Below are 24,036 nucleotides of genomic sequence, written 5' to 3'. Positions count from 1 at the left end.
AAATACTTCCCTTTTGTTTTCTCACAGCTGTCGCCTTAAAAACACCTCTCTCCAGGTGTTGTTACGTATAGGTTCAATTTCAATAGGGGGCATCATGTAAGAAAAAACAAACAAAAGAACAACAATAGTGTAGACTGTTCAGACGATACGGTTGTAATCACAATAGTGCTGAAGATTTGTGTCTGTTTCTCATTCCCCTCTCATAGCAGCTCGTGAATAAGGTAGTAAATGGTTGCACTCACGGGATCCAATGCACATAAAATTATGTGCAAGGTGCGCTCAGGGAGGGGGGTAGGGGAACCCCACGGTGTCCAGGATCTCTTCTCCAAATTTCGTGGAATTTCAGCTCCGATCCCCCGAACGCTGTGATACAGTGCGGAAACTTCTTCCAGCCAGGGAGCGGGGAAACCACCCCCAGAGAATAAACAACTGCTGCTTATTTTTAAATATATAGATTTATTATGGGAATATCCCTTTAAAATAATTTGATATACATTTTTAAAAAAGTACTTTAAGATATATAAAATATAAATCTGTAAAATTCAAACGATTAAGTGAAATAAAAAGCCTTTCCTCAATGCTTTTCGCCTTTAATTGCTTCCTCAGAGGGGAAAAAGTCTTTGATCGCTTTTTCCACTCTTTTTAGGTGTGTTAATTCGTTGTATTTTCTTCCATATACGCTAGATGGCGGTGTAACGTTGTTTCCCAGAACACGAGGACGTGTTGTACGCACATGTACACTAGGTGGCGCTGTTACGTCATTCCACAATACGTGAGGACGTATTGGAGGTTGGATGCGTGCTCTATACTGGCGTCATTCTGTTTATACGCGTCTCCATAGAAACGCCGGCTTCTTCTCCGTAGGGCTGTCTCTTTTCTTGGTGTTGCATCATGTCCTAGTGTCCTGCTGTGCTGTGAAGTACAGATGTTAAGCAATGACATTTGAAGACGGATTAACATGAAGGTTGTATAAACGATATAGGATGTAAACGTTTAAGGATGTGATTGCATGAATGAGAAAATATTATCCGTATGAACTATAACTAAAGATTGTGCAGAAACATACTATGGGTTTTATTATACATAAATGTCTATATTAATCCACGGAAAAAAACAATGGGTTTCTTACCCAGAAAGGTATTAGAATTATTATCTGTTTTCTTTGTTGGGAGGAAAATGTTTTTCAAATTATTTGTTTTTTTTAATATTTATGATTTGAGGTTATTCCGGTAAGAGGGGACCTAAAATGTCCTCGCTCTTCAGGACATGCCAGTGTTTCCGCAATATCTTTTTAATGTGGTGAGCCTTAGTATTATATTCCATCATGAATGAAAAACTGAAATCATTTTTGTTCATATTATGTTTGGGCTTTCCTTTTAGTAGATGAGGTTTGTCCATTTGTTCCACTTTCTGTTGACTTCTCGCTAATAACTCTATTGGATAGTGTTTCTCCCTAAATTTACTTTTAATATCTGTGGTGTGTTTAATAAAGTCCTGGTCCCGTGTACAGTTCCTCCTTATTCTCATCATCTGTCCCGTGGGGATGTTATCTAACCATGCTGGGTGATGACAGCTTGAGTAATCAATGAAACCATTGGCATTGGTAGCATTTTTATAATTTCTGGAGCATTGCCTTCTGTGAATAGTTCCACATCCAAGAATTCAACACTTTGCTTTAGTATGTTGAAAGTAAATTTTAGGTTGTATTGGCTCTGGTTGATGTATTCTATAAATTGATGTAATTTATCCAGTGTTCCCCTCCATATAATTAACACATCATCGATATATCTCATCCACAGCACCAGGTCTGCTTCAAATGGATTGTTGTGCCATATCTGTTCTGCTTCCCATTCGGCTACGAAAAGGTTGGCGTAACTCGGCGTGAACCTGGCACCCATGGCTGTCCCACATAGATGACGGTAAAACTGGTGTTCAAACCAGAAATAGTTATATTTCAGAATGAAATCGATACATTCCAAAATGAAATCCTTCAGTATTGTGTTAATTTCTACGTTCCCTGGTTAGTGTTTTATTAATTACTTCAATTCCCTGTTCATGTCTTATTACCGTGTATAAAGAAGATACATCCATTGTGGCCCATAGCCAACCTTCTGACCACACTATCGAATGTATTAAATTGAGTAGGTGTGTAGTATCTTTAATATATGCGGGGGTGCTGGGTACGTATTTTTGTAGGAAGTGGTCCACATATTCCGATGTGTTGCATGTTATCTCCGTGTTTAATGCTATCTCAATGAGTAGTGTTATGTCCATGTTTATCGCTATCTCCATGTGTAATGCATTATCCATGTGTAATCCTATGTCCATGATTAATGCTATGTCCATGATTAATGCTATGTCCATGTTTAATGTTATTTGTATGTTTAATGCTATATCCATGTTTAATGTTATCTCTATGTGTAATGCTATGTCCATGTTTAATGTTATCTGTATGTTTAATGCTATGTCCATGTTTAATGTTATCACTATGTGTTATACTATGTCAATGTGTAATGCTATGTCCATGTTTAATGCTATGTCCATGTTTAATGTTATCTCTGTGTAATGCTATGTCCATGTGTAATGCTATGTCCATGTTTAATGCTATGTCCATGTTTAATGTTATCTCTATGTGTAATGCTATGTCCATGTGTAATGCTATGTCCATGTTTAATGCTATGTCCATGTTTAATGCTATGTCCATGTTTAATGTTATCGCTATGTGTAATGCTATCTCCATTAGGGCTGCAACTAACGATTATTTTCATAATCGATTAGTTGGCCGATTATTATTTCGATTAATTGATTAATCAGATAAAAAAACCAATATGCAAATGTTTTGTTTATTTAAAATAAAAACGTATAATTTACATTAAGATGTGTCATTAACACTTTTTTTCTCTTTATCACAATGGCATTTCTCTATTTGCCTTCTTATTTTACTGACATAATAATGAAAGGTACAAGAACCCAAAACACATTCTTTCTCAAACTAAGTTTTACCAAAATACCAAAAAAAGTTTTACTAGTAAATATTCATTCATGTAAACAATTTTTTTCATATTTAATCAAAACTATGATTGAGAAAAATGCTTCTTGTTTATATTTTCTTTTATTTTCCAACCTGCCCCCAGTTATGTACCTCTCATTCCCAGCTTGCCTCTCTGCCCCAGAAATGCCTTATACCTCCTAAATGCCAGAGATTCCACTGTGCCCCCTGATATCCCTTATACCTCCTATATGCTACTCTGTCCCCTGATATGCCTTTTACCCCTGATATGCCTTATTCCCCCTATATGCCACTGTGCCCCCCGATATGCCTTATAGTCCCCTATATGCCACTGTGCCCCCCGATATGCCTTATAGTCCCCTATATGCCACTGTGCCCCTCTGATATGCCTTAAAGCCCCCTATATGCCACTGATATGCCACTCTGTCTCCTGATATGCCTTAAACCCCCGTGATATAAGAAAAACTGACATTGCTAAAATGGGTATTAACATATGCTGTAATAAATATAGACAAAAAAGAATACACAATACAATATAAATATATATAAATATATGGACAATCAAAAAACAATAAATCAAATATTACAGCAATCAAAAAATAAAAAAACACATACTAAAGAATGCACATAATTAATAGATCCCGGAAAAATTCTACCTGCCCCACCAGAAACACGGGGCAAATACGCATAAAAATAATACTCCAGGCTTAGCTTACCCATTGGTGCTTATTTGTCCTGTTTTTCTTCTGTATATATATTAACCCCTGGTGGGGCAGGTAGAAGTGGAAGTGAAGGGAAGTAGCGGAGGTTGCACACATCGCACTAAAATCCAAATCCACTGCAGCACTGCAGGGGACCTGGATCCTCTCCGGAAGCCGGTGGGGGTCTGTGCGATGCGGGCAGACAGCCGCTTCTCCCCTCCACTTCTGTTGGGGTTTCCATGATGGTGCGCCGGTCCGGAAAGTCACGTGACGCAGGCGTTCAGTAATAGAAGCCCCAGCGGAAGTGGAGGGGAGAAGCGGAGGATGTCTGCACGTTTTGCACAGACCCCCACCGGCTGACAGAGGAGAATCGAGGTCTCCTGCACCTCTGCGGGGGATCTGGATTCTAGTGTCATAATCTGATCTCTCTTTCATGTCGGACTATAGAAGGAGGGGAGTTTTTCAGAGCATTTGCTCTCAAAAAACTCATTTTTTAAATCGATAAAAATCGATTCAACTAACCGATAATGAAAATCGCTGACAATTTTCATAATCGATTATTATCGATTTTATTGATTCGTTGTTGCAGCCCTAATCTCCATGTGTAATGTTATGTCCATGTTTAATGCTATGTCCATGTTCAATGTTGTGTCCATGTTTAATGTTTAATGCTATGTCCATGTGTAATGCTATCTCCATGTGTAATGCAATATGCATGAGTAATGCTATATCCATGTTTAGTGCTGTGTCCATGTGTAGTGCTATGTCCATGTTTAATGCTATGTCCATGTTTAATGCTATGTCAATGTTTAATGTTATCTCCATGTGCAATGCTATGCCCATATTTAATGCTATATCCATGTTTAGTGCTGTGTCCATGTGTAATGCTATATCCATGTGTAATGCTATATTCATGTGTAATGCTATATCCAAGCAAAGTATGGAGGTTTGCTTAGGCTTCAGTGTTTGTGGGAGTGTATTGCAGGCTTTTGAGGGCTTTCAGCAAAGTATGGAGGTTTGCTTAGGCTTCGGTGGTTGTGGGAGTGTATTGCAGGCTTTTGAGGGCTTTCAGCAAAGTATGGAGGTTTGCTTAGGCTTCAGTGGTTGTGGGGAAGATGGAGGAGTGTATTGCAGGCTTTTGAGGGCTTTCAGCAAAGTATGGAGGTTTGCTTAGGCTTCGGTGGTTGTGGGGAAGATGGAGGAGTGTATTGCAGGCTTTTGAGTGCTTTCAGCAAAGTATGGAGGTTTGCTTAGGCTTCGGTGGTTGTGGGGAAGATGGAGGAGTGTATTGCAGGCTTTTGAGGGCTTTCAGCAAAGTATGGAGGTTTGCTTAGGCTTCGGTGGTTGTGGGGAAGATGGAGGAGTGTATTGCAGGCTTTTGAGGGCTTTCAGGAAAGTATGGATGTTTGCTTAGGCTTCGGTGGTTGTGGGGAAGATGGAGGAGTGTATTGCAGGCTTTTGAGGGCTTTCAGGAAAGTATGGAGGTTTGCTTAGGCTTTGGTGGTTGTGGGGAAGATGGAGGAGTGTATTGCAGGCTTTTGAGGGCTTTCAGCAAAGTATGGAGGTTTGCTTAGGCTTCGGTGGTTGTGGTTGTGTATTGCAGGCTTTTGAGGGCTTTCAGCAAAGTATGGAGGTTTGCTTAGGCTTCGGTGGTTGTGGGGAAGATGGAGGAGTGTATTGCAGGCTTTTGAGGGCTTTCAGCAAAGTATGGAGGTTTGCTTAGGCTTCGGTGGTTGTGGGGAAGATGGAGGAGTGTATTGCAGGCTTTTGAGGGCTTTCAGCAAAGTATAGAGGTTTGCTTAGGCTTCGGTGGTTGTGGGGAAGATGGAGGAGTGTATTGCAGGCTTTTGAGGGCTTTCAGCAAAGTATGGAGGTTTGCTAAGGCTTCGGTGGTTGTGGGGAAGATGGAGGAGTGTATTGCAGGCTTTTGAGGGCTTTCAGCAATGTATGGAGGTTTGCTTAGGCTTTGTTGGTTGTGGGGAAGATGGAGGAGTGTATTGCAGGGTTTTGAGGGCTTCCAGCAAAGTATGGAGGTTTGCTTAGGCTTCGGTGGTTGTGGGGAAGATGGAGGAGTGTAGTGCAGGCTTTTGAGGGCTTTCAGCAAAGTATGGAGGTTTGCTTAGGCTTCGGTGGTTGTGGGGAAGATGGAGGAGTGTATTGCAGGCTTTTGAGGGCTTTCAGCAAAGTATGGAGGTTTGCTTAGGCTTCGGTAGTTGTGGTTGTGTATTGCAGGCTTTTGAGGGCTTTCAGCAAAGTATGGAGGTTTGCTTAGGCTTCGGTGGTTGTGGGGAAGATGGAGGAGTGTATTGCAGGCTTTTGAGGGCTTTCAGCAAAGTATGGAGGTTTGCTTAGGCTTCGGTGGTTGTGGGGAAGATGGAGGAGTGTATTGCAGGCTTTTAAGGGCTTTCAACAAAGTATGGAGGTTTGCTTAGGCTTCGGTGGTTGTGGGAGTGTATTGCAGGCTTTTGAGGGCTTTCAGCAAAGTATGGAGGTTTGCTTAGGCTTCGGTGGTTGTGGGGAAGATGGAGGAGTGTATTGCAGGCTTTTGAGGGCTTTCAGCAAAGTATGGAGGTTTGCTTAGGCTTCGGTGGTTGTGGGGAATATGGAGGAGTGTATTGCAGGCTTTTGAGGGCTTTCAGCAAAGTATGGAGGTTTGCTTAGGCTTCGGTGTTTGTGGGAGTGTATTGCAGGCTTTTGAGGGCTTTCAGCAAAGTATGGAGGTTTGCTTAGGCTTCGGTGATTGTGGGGAAGATGGAGGAGTGTATTGCAGGCTTTTGAGGGCTTTCAGCAAAGTATGGAGGTTTGCTTAGGCTTCGGTGGTTGTGGGAGTGTATTGCAGGCTTTTGAGGGCTTTCAGCAAAGTATGGAGGTTTGCTTAGGCTTCGGTGGTTGTGGGGAAGATGGAGGAGTGTATTGCAGGCTTTTAAGGGCTTTCAGCAAAGTATGGAGGTTTGCTTAGGCTTCGGTGGTTGTGGGAGTGTATTGCAGGCTTTTGAGGGCTTTCAGCAAAGTATGGAGGTTTGCTTAGGCTTCGGTGGTTGTGGGGAAGATGGAGGAGTGTATTGCAGGCTTTTGAGGGCTTTCAGCAAAGTATGGAGGTTTGCTTAGGCTTTGGTGGTTGTGGGGAAGATGGAGGAGTGTATTGCAGGCTTTTGAGGGCTTTCAGCAAAGTATGGAGGTTTGCTTAGGCTTCGGTGGTTGTGGGAGTGTATTGCAGGCTTTTGAGGGCTTTCAGCAAAGTATGGAGGTTTCCTTAGGCTTTGGTGGTTGTGGGGAAGATGGAGGAGTGTATTGCAGGCTTTTGAGGGCTTTCAGCAAAGTATGGAGGTTTGCTAAGGCTTCGGTGGTTGTGGGGAAGATGGAGGAGTGTATTGCAGGCTTTTGAGGGCTTTCAGCAAAGTGTAGAGGTTTGCTTAGGCTTCGGTGGTTGTGGGGAAGATGGAGGAGTGTATTGCAGGCTTTTGAGGGCTTTCAGCAAAATATGGAGGTTTGCTAAGGCTTCGGTGGTTGTGGGGAAGATGGAGGAGTGTATTGCAGGCTTTTGAGGGCTTTCAGCAAAGTATGGAGGTTTGCTTAGGCTTTGTTGGTTGTGGGGAAGATGGAGGAGTGTATTGCAGGCTTTTGAGGGCTTTCAGCAAAGTATGGAGGTTTGCTTAGGCTTCGGTGGTTGTGGGGAAGATGGAGGAGTGTATTGCAGGCTTTTGAGGGCTTTCAGCAAAGTATGGAGGTTTGCTTAGGCTTCGGTGGTTGTGGGGAAGATGGAGGAGTGTATTGCAGGCTTTTGAGGGCTTTCAGCAAAGTATGGAGGTTTGCTTAGGCTTCGGTGGTTGTGGGAGTGTATTGCAGGCTTTTGAGGGCTTTCAGCAAAGTATGGAGGTTTCCTTAGGCTTTGGTGGTTGTGGGGAAGATGGAGGAGTGTATTGCAGGCTTTTGAGGGCTTTCAGCAAAGAATGGAGGTTTGCTCAGGCTTCGGTGGTTGTAGGAGTGTATTGCAGGCTTTTGAGGGCTTTCAGCAAAGTATGGAGGTTTGCTTAGGCTTCGCTGGTTGTGGGGAAGATGGAGGAGTGTATTGCAGGCTTTTGAGGGCTTTCAGCAAAGTATGGAGGTTTGCTAAGGCTTCGGTGGTTGTGGGGAAGATGGAGGAGTGTATTGCAGGCTTTTGAGGGCTTTCAGCAAAGTATGGAGGTTTGCTTAGGCTTCGGTGGTTGTGGGGAAGATGGAGGAGTGTATTGCAGGCTTTTGAGGGCTTTCAGCAGAGTATGGAGGTTTGCTTAGGCTTCAGTGGTTGTGGGAGTGTATTGCAGGCTTTTGAGGGCTTTCAGCAAAGTATGGAGGTTTGCTTAGGCTTCGGGGGTTGTGGGGAAGATGGAGGAGTGTATTGCAGGCTTTTGAGGTATTTCAGCAAAGTATGGAGGTTTGCTTAGGCTTCGGTGGTTGTGGGGAAGATGCAGGAGTGTATTGCAGGCTTTTGAGGGCTTTCAGCAAATTATGGAGGTTTGCTTAGGCTTCGGTGGTTGTGGGGAAGATGGAGGAGTGTATTGCAGGCTTTTGAGGGCTTTCAGCAAAGTATGGAGGTTTGCTTAGGCTTCGGTGGTTGTGGGGAAGATGGAGGAGTGTATTGCAGGCTTTTGAGGGCTTTCAGCAAAGTATGGAGGTTTGTTTAGGCTTCGGTGGTTGTGGGGAAGATGGAGGAGTGTATTGCAGGCTTTTGAGGGCTTTCAGCAAAGTTTTGAGGTTTGCTTAGGCTTCAGTGGTTGTGGGGAAGATGGAGGAGTGTATTGCAGGCTTTTGAGGGCTTTCAGCAAAGCATGGAGGTTTGCTTAGGCTTCGGTGGTTGTGGGGAAGATGGAGGAGTGTATTGCAGGCTTTTGAGGGCTTTCAGCAAAGTTTTGAGGTTTGCTTAGGCTTCGGTGGTTGTGGGGAAGATGGAGGAGTGTATTGCAGGCTTTTGAGGGATTTCAGCAAAGTATGGAGGTTTGTTTAGGCTTCGGTCGTTGTGGGGAAGATGGGGGAGTGTATTGCATGCTTTTAAGGGCTTTCAGCAAAGTATGGAGGTTTGCTTAGGCTTCGGTGGTTGTGGGAGTGTATTGCAGGCTTTTGAGGGCTTTCAGCAAAGTATGGAGGTTTGCTTAGGCTTCGGTGGTTGTGGGGAAGATGGAGGAGTGTATTGCAGGCTTTTGAGGGCTTTCAGCAAAGTATGGAGGTTTGCTTAGGCTTCGGTGGTTGTGGTTGTGTATTGCAGGCTTTTGAGGGCTTTCAGCAAAGTATGGAGGTTTGCTTAGGCTTCGGTGGTTGTGGGAGTGTATTGCAGGCTTTTGAGGGCTTTCAGCAAAGTATGGAGGTTTGCTTAGGCTTCAGTGTTTGTGGGAGTGTATTGCAGGCTTTTGAGGGCTTTCAGCAAAGTATGGAGGTTTGCTTAGGCTTCGGTGGTTGTGGGAGTGTATTGCAGGCTTTTGAGGGCTTTCAGCAAAGTATGGAGGTTTGCTTAGGCTTCGGTGGTTGTGGGGAAGATGGAGGAGTGTATTGCAGGCTTTTGAGGGCTTTCAGCAAAGTATGGAGGTTTGCTTAGGCTTCGGTGGTTGTGGGGAAGATGGAGGAGTGTATTGCAGACTTTTAAGGGCTTTCAGCAAAGTATGGAGGTTTGCTTAGGCTTCGGTGGTTGTGGGAGTGTATTGCAGGCTTTTGAGGGCTTTCAGCAAAGTATGGAGGTTTGCTTAGGCTTCGGTGGTTGTGGGGAAGATGGAGGAGTGTATTGCAGGCTTTTGAGGGCTTTCAGCAAAGTATGGAGGTTTGCTTAGGCTTCGGTGGTTGTGGGAGTGTATTGCAGGCTTTTGAGGGCTTTCAGCAAAGTATGGAGGTTTGCTCAGGCTTCGGTGGTTGTGGGAGTGTATTGCAGGCTTTTGAGGGCTTTCAGCAAAGTATGGATGTTTGCTTAGGCTTCGGTGGTTGTGGGGAAGATGGAGGAGTGTATTGCAGGCTTTTGAGGGCTTTCAGCAAAGAATGGAGGTTTGCTCAGGCTTCGGTGGTTGTGGGAGTGTATTGCAGGCTTTTGAGGGCTTTCAGCAAAGTATGGATGTTTGCTTAGGCTTCGGTGGTTGTGGGGAAGATGGAGGAGTGTATTGCAGGCTTTTGAGGGCTTTCAGCAAAGTATGGAGGTTTGCTTAGGCTTCGGTGGTTGTGGGGAAGATGGAGGAGTGTATTGCAGGCTTTTGAGGGCTTTCAGCAAAGTATGGAGGTTTGCTTAGGCTTCGGTGGTTGTGGGGAAGATGGAGGAGTGTATTGCAGGCTTTTGAGGGCTTTCAGCAAAGTATGGAGGTTTGCTTAGGCTTCGGTGGTTGTGGGGAAGATGGAGGAGTGTATTGCAGGCTTTTGAGGGCTTTCAGCAAAGTATGGAGGTTTGCTTAGGCTTCAGTGTTTGTGGGAGTGTATTGCAGGCTTTTGAGGGCTTTCAGCAAAGTATGGAGGTTTGCTTAGGCTTTGGTGGTTGTGGGAGTGTATTGCAGGCTTTTGAGGGCTTTCAGCAAAGTATGGAGGTTTGCTTAGGCTTCGGTGGTTGTGGGGAAGATGGAGGAGTGTATTGCAGGCTTTTGAGGGCTTTCAGCAAAGTATGGAGGTTTGCTTAGGCTTCGGTGGTTGTGGGGAAGATGGAGGAGTGTATTGCAGGCTTTTGAGGGCTTTCAGCAAAGTATGGAGGTTTGCTTAGGCTTCGGTGTTTGTGGGAGTGTATTGCAGGCTTTTGAGGGCTTTCAGCAAAGTATGGAGGTTTGCTTAGGCTTCGGTGGTTGTGGGAGTGTATTGCAGGCTTTTGAGGGCTTTCAGCAAAGTATGGAGGTTTGCTTAGGCTTCGGTGGTTGTGGGGAAGATGGAGGAGTGTATTGCAGGCTTTTAAGGGCTTTCAGCAAAGTATGGAGGTTTGCTTAGGCTTCGGTGGTTGTGGGAGTGTATTGCAGGCTTTTGAGGGCTTTCAGCAAAGTATGGAGGTTTGCTTAGGCTTCGGTGGTTGTATGAGTGTATTGCAGGCTTTTGAGGGCTTTCAGCAAAGTATGGAGGTTTCCTTAGGCTTTGGTGGTTGTGGGGAAGATGGAGGAGTGTATTGCAGGCTTTTGAGGGCTTTCAGCAAAGAATGGAGGTTTGCTCAGGCTTCGGTGGTTGTGGGGAAGATGGAGGAGTGTATTGCAGGCTTTTGAGGGCTTTCAGCAAAGTATGGAGGTTTGCTTAGGCTTCGGTGGTTGTGGGGAAGATGGAGGAGTGTATTGCAGGCTTTTGAGGGCTTTCAGCAAAGTATGGAGGTTTGCTTAGGCTTCGGTGGTTGTGGTTGTGTATTGCAGGCTTTTGAGGGCTTTCAGCAAAGTATGGAGGTTTTCTTAGGCTTCGGTGGTTGTGGGGAAGATGGAGGAGTGTATTGCAGGCTTTTGAGGGCTTTCAGCAAAGTATGGAGGTTTGGTTAGGCTTCGGTGGTTGTGGGGAAGATGGAGGAGTGTATTGCAGGCTTTTGAGGGCTTTCAGCAAAGTATGGAGGTTTGCTTAGGCTTCGGTGGTTGTGGGAGTGTATTGCAGGCTTTTGAGGGCTTTCAGCAAAGTATGGAGGTTTGCTTAGGCTTCAGTGTTTGTGGGAGTGTATTGCAGGCTTTTGAGGGCTTTCAGCAAAGTATGGAGGTTTGCTTAGGCTTCGGTGGTTGTGGGAGTGTATTGCAGGCTTTTGAGGGCTTTCAGCAAAGTATGGAGGTTTGCTTAGGCTTCAGTGGTTGTGGGGAAGATGGAGGAGTGTATTGCAGGCTTTTGAGGGCTTTCAGCAAAGTATGGAGGTTTGCTTAGGCTTCGGTGGTTGTGGGGAAGATGGAGGAGTGTATTGCAGGCTTTTGAGTACTTTCAGCAAAGTATGGAGGTTTGCTTAGGCTTCGGTGGTTGTGGGGAAGATGGAGGAGTGTATTGCAGGCTTTTGAGGGCTTTCAGCAAAGTATGGAGGTTTGCTTAGGCTTCGGTGGTTGTGGGGAAGATGGAGGAGTGTATTGCAGGCTTTTGAGGGCTTTCAGGAAAGTATGGAGGTTTGCTTAGGCTTCGGTGGTTGTGGGGAAGATGGAGGAGTGTATTGCAGGCTTTTGAGGGCTTTCAGGAAAGTATGGAGGTTTGCTTAGGCTTTGGTGGTTGTGGGGAAGATGGAGGAGTGTATTGCAGGCTTTTGAGGGCTTTCAGCAAAGTATGGAGGTTTGCTTCGGTGGTTGTGGTTGTGTATTGCAGGCTTTTGAGGGCTTTCAGCAAAGTATGGAGGTTTGCTTAGGCTTCGGTGGTTGTGGGGAAGATGGAGGAGTGTATTGCAGGCTTTTGAGGGCTTTCAGCAAAGTATGGAGGTTTGCTTAGGCTTCGGTGGTTGTGGGGAAGATGGAGGAGTGTATTGCAGGCTTTTGAGGGCTTTCAGCAAAGTATGGAGGTTTGCTAAGGCTTCGGTGGTTGTGGGGAAGATGGAGGAGTGTATTGCAGGCTTTTGAGGGCTTTCAGCAAAGTATGGAGGTTTGCTTAGGCTTCGGTGGTTGTGGGGAAGATGGAGGAGTGTATTGCAGGCTTTTGAGGGCTTTCAGCAAAGTATGGAGGTTTGCTTAGGCTTCGGTGGTTGTGGTTGTGTATTGCAGGCTTTTGAGGGCTTTCAGCAAAGTATGGAGGTTTGCTTAGGCTTCGGTGGTTGTGGGGAAGATGGAGGAGTGTATTGCAGGCTTTTGAGGGCTTTCAGCAAATTATGGAGGTTTGCTTAGGCTTCGGTGGTTGTGGGGATGATGGAGGAGTGTATTGCAGGCTTTTGAGGGCTTTCAGCAAAGTATGGAGGTTTGCTTTAGGCTTCGTTGGTTGTGGGAGTGTATTGCAGGCTTTTGAGGGCTTTCAGCAAAGTATGGAGGTTTGCTTAGGCTTCGGTGGTTGTGGGAGTGTATTGCAGGCTTTTAAGGGCTTTCAGCAAAGTATGGAGGTTTGCTTAGGCTTCGGTGGTTGTGGGGAAGATGGAGGAGTGTATTGCAGGCTTTTGAGGGCTTTCAGCAAAGTATGGAGGTTTGCTTAGGCTTCGGTGATTGTGGGGAAGATGGAGGAGTGTATTGCAGGCTTTTGAGGGATTTCAGCAAAGTATGGAGGTTTGCTTAGGCTTTGGTGGTTGTGGGAGTGTATTGCAGGCTTTTGAGGGCTTTCAGCAAAGTATGGAGGTTTGCTTAGGCTTCGGTGGTTGTGGGGAAGATGGAGAAGTGTATTGCAGGCTTTTGAGGGCTTTCAGCAATGTATGGAGGTTTGCTTATGCTTCTGTGGTTGTGGGGAAGATGGAGGCGTGTATTGCAGGCTTTTGAGGGCTTTCAGCAAATTATGGAGGTTTGCTTAGGCTTCGGTGGTTGTGGGGAAGATGGAGGAGTGTATTGCAGGCTTTTGAGGGCTTTCAGCAAAGTATGGAGGTTTGCTTAGGCTTCGGTGGTTGTGGGGAAGATGGAGGAGTGTATTGCAGGCTTTTGAGGGCTTTCAGCAAAGTATGGAGGTTTGCTTAGGCTTCGGTGGTTGTGGGGAAGATGGAGGAGTGTATTGCAGGCTTTTGAGGGCTTTCAGCAAAGTATGGAGGTTTGCTTTGGCTTCGGTGGTTGTGGGGAAGATGGAGGAGTGTATTGCAGGCTTTTGAGGGCTTTCAGCAAAGTATAGAGGTTTGCTTAGGCTTCGGTGGTTGTGGGGAAGATGGAGGAGTGTATTGCAGGCTTTTGAGGGCTGTCAGCAAAGCATGGAGGTTTGCTTAGGCTTCAGTTGTTGCGGGGAAGATGGAGGAGTGTATAGCAGGCTTTGAGGGCTGTCAGCAAAGTATGTGTAATGCTATGTCCATGTTTAATGTTATATCCATGTTTAATGCTATGTCCATGTTTAATGCTGTATCCGTGTGTAATGCTATGCCCATGTTTAATGCTATGTCCATTTTTAATGCTATCTCTGTGTAATGCTATATCCATGTTTAATGCTATGTCCATGTTTAATGTTATCTCTATGTGTAATGCTTTGTCCATGTTTAATGCTATTTCCATGAGTAGTGTTATGTAAATGTTTAATGCGATATCCATGTGTAATGCTATGTCCATGGTTATTGCTATGTCCATTTTATTGCTATGTCCATGTTTAATGCTCTGTCCATGTGGAAGGCTATGTCACTGTTTAATGCTATGTCCATGTGTAATGTTATGTCCATGTTTAATGCTATGTCCATTTTTAATGTTATCTCTATGTGTAATGATATGTCCATTTTTAATGCTATATCCATTTTTAGTGCTATGTCCATGTTTAATGTTATCTCTATGTTTAATGGTATGTCCATGTTCACTGTTATCTCTATGTTTCATGCTATGTCCATGTGTAATGCTATATCCATGTTTAATGCTATGTTCCTGTTTAATGTTATCTCTATGTATAATGCTATGTCCATGGTTAATGCTATAGCCATGTTTAATGGTATTCCCATGTTTAATGTTATCTCTATGTTTAATGCTATGCCCATGTTTAATGCTATGTCCGTGTGTAATGATATGTCCATTTTTAATGTTATATCTACTTGTAATGCTATATCCATGTGTAATGCTTTGTCCATGTTTAATGCTATGTCCTTGTTTAATGCTATATCCATGTTTAATCTTATCTATATATGTAATGCTATGTCCATGTTTAATGTTATCTCTCTGTTTAATGCTAAGTCCATGTTTAATGATATGTCCATGTTTAATGCTATATCCATGTTAATGCTATGTCATGTTTCATGCTATGTCCATGTTTAATACTATCTTCATGTGTAATGCTATATCCATGTTTATTGCTATGTCCATGTTTATTGCTATGTCCATGTTTATTGCTATGTCCATGTTTATTGCTATGTCCATGTTTATTGCTATGTTCATGTTTAATGCTATGTTCATATGGAAGGCTGTGTCAATGTTTAATGCTATGTCCATGTTTAATGCTATGTCCATGTTTAATACTATCTCTATTTTTAATGCTATATCCATGTTTAATCTTATCTATATATGTAATGCTATGTCCATGTTTAATGCCATCTCTATGTGTAATGGTATATCTATGTTTAATGCTATATCCGTGTTTAATGCTATGTCCCTGTTTAATGTTATCCCTAAGTCTAATGATATGTCCATGTTTAATGCTATTCCCATGTTTAATGTTATATCTATGTTTAATGCAATATCCAAGTGTAGTGCTATGTCCATGTTTAATATTATTTGTATGTTTAATGCTATGTCCATGTTCACTGTTATCTATGTATAATGCTATGTCCATATTTAATTCTATATACATGTTTAATGCTATGCCCATGTTTAATGTTATCTCTGTGGGTAATGATGTGTCCATGTTTAATGCTATATCCATGTGTAATGATATGTCCATTTTTAATGTTATATCTACTTGCAATGCTATTTCCATGTGTAATGCTATGTCCATGTTTAATGCTATCTCTTTGTTTAATGCTAAATCCATCTTTAATACTATGTCCATGTTTAATGCTATATTCATGTTAATGCAATCTCCGTGGTTAATGCTATCTACCTGTGTAATGCTATATTCATGTTTAATGTTATGTCCATGTTTAATGTTATGTCCCTGTTTAATGCCATCTCTATGTGTAAAGGTATATCCATGTTTAATGCTATATCCATGTTTAATCTTATCTATATATGTAATGCTATGTCCATTTTTAATTCTATAGCCATGTTAAATGCTATGCCCATGTTTAATGCTATATCCTTGTTTAGTGCTGTGTCCATGTTTAATGTTATTTGTATGTTTAATGCTATGTCCATGTTCACTGTTATCTCTATGTATAATGCTACGTCCTTGTTTAATTCTATATCCATGTTTAATGCTATGCCCATGTTTAATGTTATATCTGTGTTTAATGCTATGTCCATGTTTAATGCTATGCCCATGTTTAATGTTATTTCTATGTGTAATGATGCTATATCCAAGTGTAGTGCTATGTCCGTGTTTAATGTTATCTCTATGTGCAATGCTATGTCCATATTTAATGCTATATCCATGTTTAAGGCTGTGTCTATGTTTAATGCTATGTCCATGTTCAATGTTATCTCTTTGTGCAATGCTATGTCCATGTTTAATGCTATATCTACTTGTAATGCTATATCCATGTGTAATGCTATGTCCATGTTTAATGTTATGTCTATGTTTAATGCTATGTCCTTGTTTAATGCTATGCCAATGTTTTGTCCATGTTTAATGTTATCTCTGTGTAATGCTATATCCGTGTTTAATGCTATGTCCCTGTTTAATGTTATCTCTATGTCTAATGATATGTCCATGTTTAATGCTATATCTATGTTTAATGTTGTCTCTGTTTAATGCTATGTCCATGTTTAATGCTATAGCCATGTTTAAAGCTATGCCCATGTTTAATGTTATCTCCATGTGTAATGCTATGTCCATGTTCACTGTTATCTCTATGTATAATGCTATGTCCATGTTTAATTCTATATCCATGTTTAATGCTATTCCCATGTTTAATGTTATATCTATGTTTAATGCTATATCCATGTTTAATGCTATGCCCATGTTTAATGTCATCTCTATGTGTAATGATATGTCCACGTGTAATGCTATGCCCATGTTTAATGCTGTGTCCATGTTTAATGTTATTTGTATCTTTAATGCTATGTCCATGTTCACTGTTATCTCTATGTATAATGCTATGTCCATGTTTAATTCTATATCCATGTTTAATGCTATGCCCATGTTTAATGTTATCTCTATGTGCAATGTTATGTCCATGTTTAATGCTATATCCATGTGTAAGGCTGTACCTATGTTTAATGTTTAATGCTATGTCCATGTTTAATGTTATTTCTTTGTGCACTGCTATATCCATGTGTAATGATATGTCCATGTTTAATGCTATATCCATGTTTAATCTTATCTATATATGTAATGCTATGTCCATGTTTAATGTTATATCTACTTGTAATGTTATATCCATGTTTAATCCTATGTCCATGTTTAATGCTATCTCTGTTTAATGCTATCTCTATGTTTAATGCTATGTCCATCTTTAATGCTATCTCTATGTTTAATGCTATGTCCATGTTTAATGCAATAGCCACGTTTAATGCTATGCCCATATTTAATGCTATGTCCATGTGTACTGCTACGTCCATGTTTAATGTTATTTGTATGTTTAATGCTATGTCCATGTTCACTGTTATCTCTATGTATAATGCTATGTCCATGTTTAATTATATATCCATGTTTAATGCTGTGCCCATGTTTAATGTTATATCTATGTTTAATGCTATGCCCATGTTTAATGTTATCGCTATGTGTAATGCTATGTCCATGTTCAATGCTATGTCTATGTTTAATGATATGTCCACGTTTAATGCTATATCCGTGTTTAATGCTATGTACCTGTTTAATGTTATCTATATGTCTAATGAAATGTCTATGTTTAATGCTATATTTATGTTTAATGTTATCTCTATGTTTAATGCTATGTCCATGTTTAATACTATAGCCATGTTTAATGTTATGCCCATGTTTAATGCTATATCCATGTTCACTATTATCTCTATTTATAATGATATGTCCATGTTTAACTCTATATCCATGTTTAATGTTATGCCCATGTTTAATTTTATGTCTATGTTTAATGCTATGCCCATGTTTAATGTTATGCCCATGTTTAATGTTATCTCCATGTGTAATGATATGTCCATGTGTAATGCTATGCCCATGTTTAATACTATGTCCTTGTTTAATGCTATGTCATATTTAATGCTATGTCCATGTTTATTACTATGTCCATGTTTAATGCTCTGTCCATGTGGAAGGCTGTGTCAATGTTTAATGCTATGTCCTTGTTTAATATTATCCCTATGTGTAATGCTATATCCGTGTTTAATGCTATGTCAATGTTTAATGTTTTCTCTATGTCTAATGATATGTCTATGTTTAATACTATATCTATGTTTAATGTTATCTCTATGTTTAATGCTGTGTCCATGTTTAATGTTATATCTATGTTTAATGCTGTGTCCGTGTTTAATGTTATATCTATGTTTAATGCTATATCCATGTTTAATGCTATGCCCATGTTTAATGTTATCTCTATGTGTAATGATATGTCCATGTTTAATGCTATATCCATGTGTAGTGCTATGTCCATGTTTAATGTTATTTGTATGTTTAATGCTATGTCCATGTTCACTGTTATCTCTATGTATAATGCTATGCCCATGTTTAATTCTATATCCATGTTTAATGCTATGCCCTTGTTTAATGTTATCTCTGTGTGTAATGATGTGTCAGCGTTTAATGCTATATCCATGTGTAGTGCTATGTACATATTTAATGTTATCTCTATGTGCAATGCTATGTCCATGTTTAATGCTATATCAATGTGTAAAGCTGTATCTATGTTTAATGTTTAATCCTATGTCCATGTTTAATGTTATCTCTTTGTGCAATGCTATGTCCATGTTTAATGCTATATCCACGTGTAATATGTCCGTTTTTAATGTTATATCTACTTGTAATGCTATGTCCATGTTTAATGCTATCTCTATGTTTAATGCTATGTCCTTGTTTAATGCTATATCCATGTTTAATCTTATCTATATATGTAATGCTATGTCCATGTTTAATGTTATCTCTCTGTTTAATGCTACGTCCATGTTTAATGCTATGTCCTTGTTAATGCTATGTCCCTGTTTAATGCTATATCCATGTTAATGCTATGTCCATGTTTAATGCTATATCCATGTTAATGCTATCTCATGTGTAATGCTATCTCCATGTGTAATGCTATATCCATGTTTATTGCTATGTCCATGTTTATTGCTATGTCCATGATTAAAGCTATGTCCATGTTTAATGTTATCTCTATGTGTAATGCTATATCCATGTTTAATGCTATATCTATGTTTAATGTTATCTCTATGTTTAATGCCACGTCCATGTTTAATGCTATAGCCATGTTTAATGCTATTCCCATTGTTGGTTGAATTAATGGTCGAATTCTCCTCAGAAAAAGTTATTTCCTTTATTTAGATTATGCGCATTATCGAGACAAGGCACACAACACACAAAAGTCGAAGCGTTGTCTAATTACGTATTTGGATTACATGGTTTATATAACTTCTTATATTTCTTATCTACTTCTAATAGCATGAATCATTCTGATTGGTTACTTTTTAAGCAGGTTACGCCTCTTAGTAGATATTTTGGCGCAACTCGTGATATATCATAGACTAGACATTTTCTACTGTCTTTGTCAGCAATAATATTTATGATTACATAAGCATTTTTCTAACACCCATACTTAATGTTATCTCTGTGTAATGCTATATCCGTGTTTAATGCTATGTCCCTGTTTAATGTTATCTCTATGTCTAATGATATGTCCATGTTTAATGCTATATCTATGTTTAATGTTGTCTCTGTTTAATGCTATGTCCATGTTTAATGCTATAGCCATGTTTAAAGCTATGCCCATGTTTAATGTTATCTCCATGTGTAATGCTATGTCCATGTTCACTGTTATCTCTATGTATAATGCTATGTCCATGTTTAATTCTATATCCATGTTTAATGCTATTCCCATGTTTAATGTTATATCTATGTTTAATGCTATATCCATGTTTAATGCTATGCCCATGTTTAATGTCATCTCTATGTGTAATGATATGTCCACGTGTAATGCTATGCCCATGTTTAATGCTGTGTCCATGTTTAATGTTATTTGTATCTTTAATGCTATGTCCATGTTCACTGTTATCTCTATGTATAATGCTATGTCCATGTTTAATTCTATATCCATGTTTAATGCTATGCCCATGTTTAATGTTATCTCTATGTGCAATGTTATGTCCATGTTTAATGCTATATCCATGTGTAAGGCTGTACCTATGTTTAATGTTTAATGCTATGTCCATGTTTAATGTTATTTCTTTGTGCACTGCTATATCCATGTGTAATGATATGTCCATGTTTAATGCTATATCCATGTTTAATCTTATCTATATATGTAATGCTATGTCCATGTTTAATGTTATATCTACTTGTAATGTTATATCCATGTTTAATCCTATGTCCATGTTTAATGCTATCTCTGTTTAATGCTATCTCTATGTTTAATGCTATGTCCATCTTTAATGCTATCTCTATGTTTAATGCTATGTCCATGTTTAATGCAATAGCCACGTTTAATGCTATGCCCATATTTAATGCTATGTCCATGTGTACTGCTACGTCCATGTTTAATGTTATTTGTATGTTTAATGCTATGTCCATGTTCACTGTTATCTCTATGTATAATGCTATGTCCATGTTTAATTATATATCCATGTTTAATGCTGTGCCCATGTTTAATGTTATATCTATGTTTAATGCTATGCCCATGTTTAATGTTATCGCTATGTGTAATGCTATGTCCATGTTCAATGCTATGTCTATGTTTAATGATATGTCCACGTTTAATGCTATATCCGTGTTTAATGCTATGTACCTGTTTAATGTTATCTATATGTCTAATGAAATGTCTATGTTTAATGCTATATTTATGTTTAATGTTATCTCTATGTTTAATGCTATGTCCATGTTTAATACTATAGCCATGTTTAATGTTATGCCCATGTTTAATGCTATATCCATGTTCACTATTATCTCTATTTATAATGATATGTCCATGTTTAACTCTATATCCATGTTTAATGTTATGCCCATGTTTAATTTTATGTCTATGTTTAATGCTATGCCCATGTTTAATGTTATGCCCATGTTTAATGTTATCTCCATGTGTAATGATATGTCCATGTGTAATGCTATGCCCATGTTTAATACTATGTCCTTGTTTAATGCTATGTCATATTTAATGCTATGTCCATGTTTATTACTATGTCCATGTTTAATGCTCTGTCCATGTGGAAGGCTGTGTCAATGTTTAATGCTATGTCCTTGTTTAATATTATCCCTATGTGTAATGCTATATCCGTGTTTAATGCTATGTCAATGTTTAATGTTTTCTCTATGTCTAATGATATGTCTATGTTTAATACTATATCTATGTTTAATGTTATCTCTATGTTTAATGCTGTGTCCATGTTTAATGTTATATCTATGTTTAATGCTGTGTCCGTGTTTAATGTTATATCTATGTTTAATGCTATATCCATGTTTAATGCTATGCCCATGTTTAATGTTATCTCTATGTGTAATGATATGTCCATGTTTAATGCTATATCCATGTGTAGTGCTATGTCCATGTTTAATGTTATTTGTATGTTTAATGCTATGTCCATGTTCACTGTTATCTCTATGTATAATGCTATGCCCATGTTTAATTCTATATCCATGTTTAATGCTATGCCCTTGTTTAATGTTATCTCTGTGTGTAATGATGTGTCAGCGTTTAATGCTATATCCATGTGTAGTGCTATGTACATATTTAATGTTATCTCTATGTGCAATGCTATGTCCATGTTTAATGCTATATCAATGTGTAAAGCTGTATCTATGTTTAATGTTTAATCCTATGTCCATGTTTAATGTTATCTCTTTGTGCAATGCTATGTCCATGTTTAATGCTATATCCACGTGTAATATGTCCGTTTTTAATGTTATATCTACTTGTAATGCTATGTCCATGTTTAATGCTATCTCTATGTTTAATGCTATGTCCTTGTTTAATGCTATATCCATGTTTAATCTTATCTATATATGTAATGCTATGTCCATGTTTAATGTTATCTCTCTGTTTAATGCTACGTCCATGTTTAATGCTATGTCCTTGTTAATGCTATGTCCCTGTTTAATGCTATATCCATGTTAATGCTATGTCCATGTTTAATGCTATATCCATGTTAATGCTATCTCATGTGTAATGCTATCTCCATGTGTAATGCTATATCCATGTTTATTGCTATGTCCATGTTTATTGCTATGTCCATGATTAAAGCTATGTCCATGTTTAATGTTATCTCTATGTGTAATGCTATATCCATGTTTAATGCTATATCTATGTTTAATGTTATCTCTATGTTTAATGCCACGTCCATGTTTAATGCTATAGCCATGTTTAATGCTATTCCCATTGTTGGTTGAATTAATGGTCGAATTCTCCTCAGAAAAAGTTATTTCCTTTATTTAGATTATGCGCATTATCGAGACAAGGCACACAACACACAAAAGTCGAAGCGTTGTCTAATTACGTATTTGGATTACATGGTTTATATAACTTCTTATATTTCTTATCTACTTCTAATAGCATGAATCATTCTGATTGGTTACTTTTTAAGCAGGTTACGCCTCTTAGTAGATATTTTGGCGCAACTCGTGATATATCATAGACTAGACATTTTCTACTGTCTTTGTCAGCAATAATATTTATGATTACATAAGCATTTTTCTAACACCCATACTTAATGTTATCTCTGTTTAATGCTATGTCCGTGTTTGTTGTTATATCTATGTTTAATGATATATCCATGTGTAGTGCTAAGTCTATGTTTAATGTTATCTCTATGTTTAATGCTATGTCCGTGTTTAATGTTATGTCCATTTTTAATGCTATATTCATGTTTAATGCTATGCCCATGTTTAATGTTATCTCTATGTGTAATGCTATGTCCGTGTTTAATGTTATCTGTATGTTTAATGCTATGTCCATGTTCAGTGTTATCTCTGTGTTTAATGCTATGTCCATGTTTAATTCTATATCCATGTTTGATGCTATGCCCATGTTTAATGTTTTCTCTATGTGTAATGATGTGTCCATGTTTAATGCTATATCCATGTGTAGTGCTATATCCATGTTTCTTGTTATCCGCATGTTTAATGTTATATCTATGTTTAATGCTATATCCATGTTTAATGTTATCTATATATGTAATGCTATGTCCATGTTTAATGCTATGTCCATGTTTAATGTTATGTCCATGTTTAATGTTAAGTCCATGTTTAATGATATGTCCATGTTTAATGCTATGTCCTTGTTAATGCTATGTCCATGTTTAATGTTATCTCTATGTGTAATGATATGTCCATGTTTAATGCTATGTCCATGTTTAATGCTATGTCCATGTTAATGCAATCTCCATGGTTAATGCTATCTACCTGTTTAATGCTATGTTCATGTTCAATGCTATATGTAATGCTATGACCTTGTTTAATGCTATCTACAGGTGTAATGCTATATCCGTGAGTAATGCTATGAACATGTTAAATGTTATGTCCTTGTTTAATGCCATGTGCATGTGTAAAGCTATGTTCTTGTTTAATGCTATGTCCATGTGTAATGCCATCTCCATGTTTAATGCTATGTCCATTCATATTGAACTGATGATGTTAAGGCAGCCTATTCAAGGGAATGAGCTTGCGATGGAGGTATAATTATCCACAGAGGCTTTCTGCTCCCGTGTTGTCAATTATGTTTTGCCTTTTCTTCTCTACAGGTATAAATACACAGTTAACCTCTTAGTGTCCAGAGGGAAGGACAATCTTTCAAGCCATGGTTCCCCAGAGGTTTCCCCCCTTAGGGTGGTTTTTCCTCTCCTGTGTGCTGAAAGGTGACTCTTCGTGAGTCTCGAGGTAGCTGTCACCATGATCAGCTCTTTCAGTCCTAATTAATTGGACTATTAATTAATTAATGTTGTAATTAATAATAAATAAATTAAATGACCATTAGTTTCTGTTGTGGTTTTTTTTTATACTATTGACTAATAGTAGCTGTAACCATATGTAATAACAAAAATGAATGGAGTTTATCCAGACCAATGGATCGGGCCCAACCAGTGTGTACACTCAAGAGCTGCAAGGCTGGCTTCCTCAGGGCCCTTTGCCAATGCACAGGTGTACAAAAAAAGACAATCTATGAATTTAAAAGGTTACAAAGTTGCATCAGTGCGTCATATGTATAGACGTCACTTACATCTTCACACACATCATAGTTAAACATTTAGCGTGAGTAATGTTATAAAAATACTAAAACCCCATATTTTTCATATATATCTAATCCCTCATTAAATCAGTTAAATTGACAGAACATACACCCAACAACAATTCAGGTGTCCAGATTGTATATACATTTTGAGCATTTTAATTGGGCTTATAAGGTGTATATTGCTATTTTGGAACTGTTTTTTTACATTTAGTATGTTGGGTTTGTAACTGGAAATTTTAAACAATGAAGCCATAATCACCACCCAATCTAGGATATGTCACTAATGGCTTCAGGACACATTCCAGTACTTTCCTGAACCTTTTTCACCAATGCTTCTGTGTTGTTTAGAATTTTTTGGCACAGGTTATGTG

The 24,036-nt window shown here is 39.3% G+C and overlaps 1 long non-coding RNA gene across 1 annotated transcript; it reads left to right on the top strand.

Moving 5' to 3' along the window:
* Window positions 1–845: 845 nt before the first annotated feature.
* On the top strand, window positions 846–23,380 carry LOC128474189 (uncharacterized). Its single transcript, XR_008346323.1, has 3 exons — window positions 846–964; window positions 1,800–1,919; window positions 23,178–23,380. It is a non-coding gene; the product is annotated as an uncharacterized LOC128474189 (long non-coding RNA).
* Window positions 23,381–24,036: the final 656 nt, after the last annotated feature.

Source organism: Spea bombifrons, chromosome 1 (genome assembly GCF_027358695.1).
Source record: "Spea bombifrons isolate aSpeBom1 chromosome 1, aSpeBom1.2.pri, whole genome shotgun sequence".
Lineage (NCBI taxonomy): Eukaryota > Metazoa > Chordata > Amphibia > Anura > Pelobatidae > Spea > Spea bombifrons.
The sequence above is the reverse complement of the archived record's forward strand: the minus strand, read 5'-3'. Positions and strand labels throughout refer to the sequence as shown.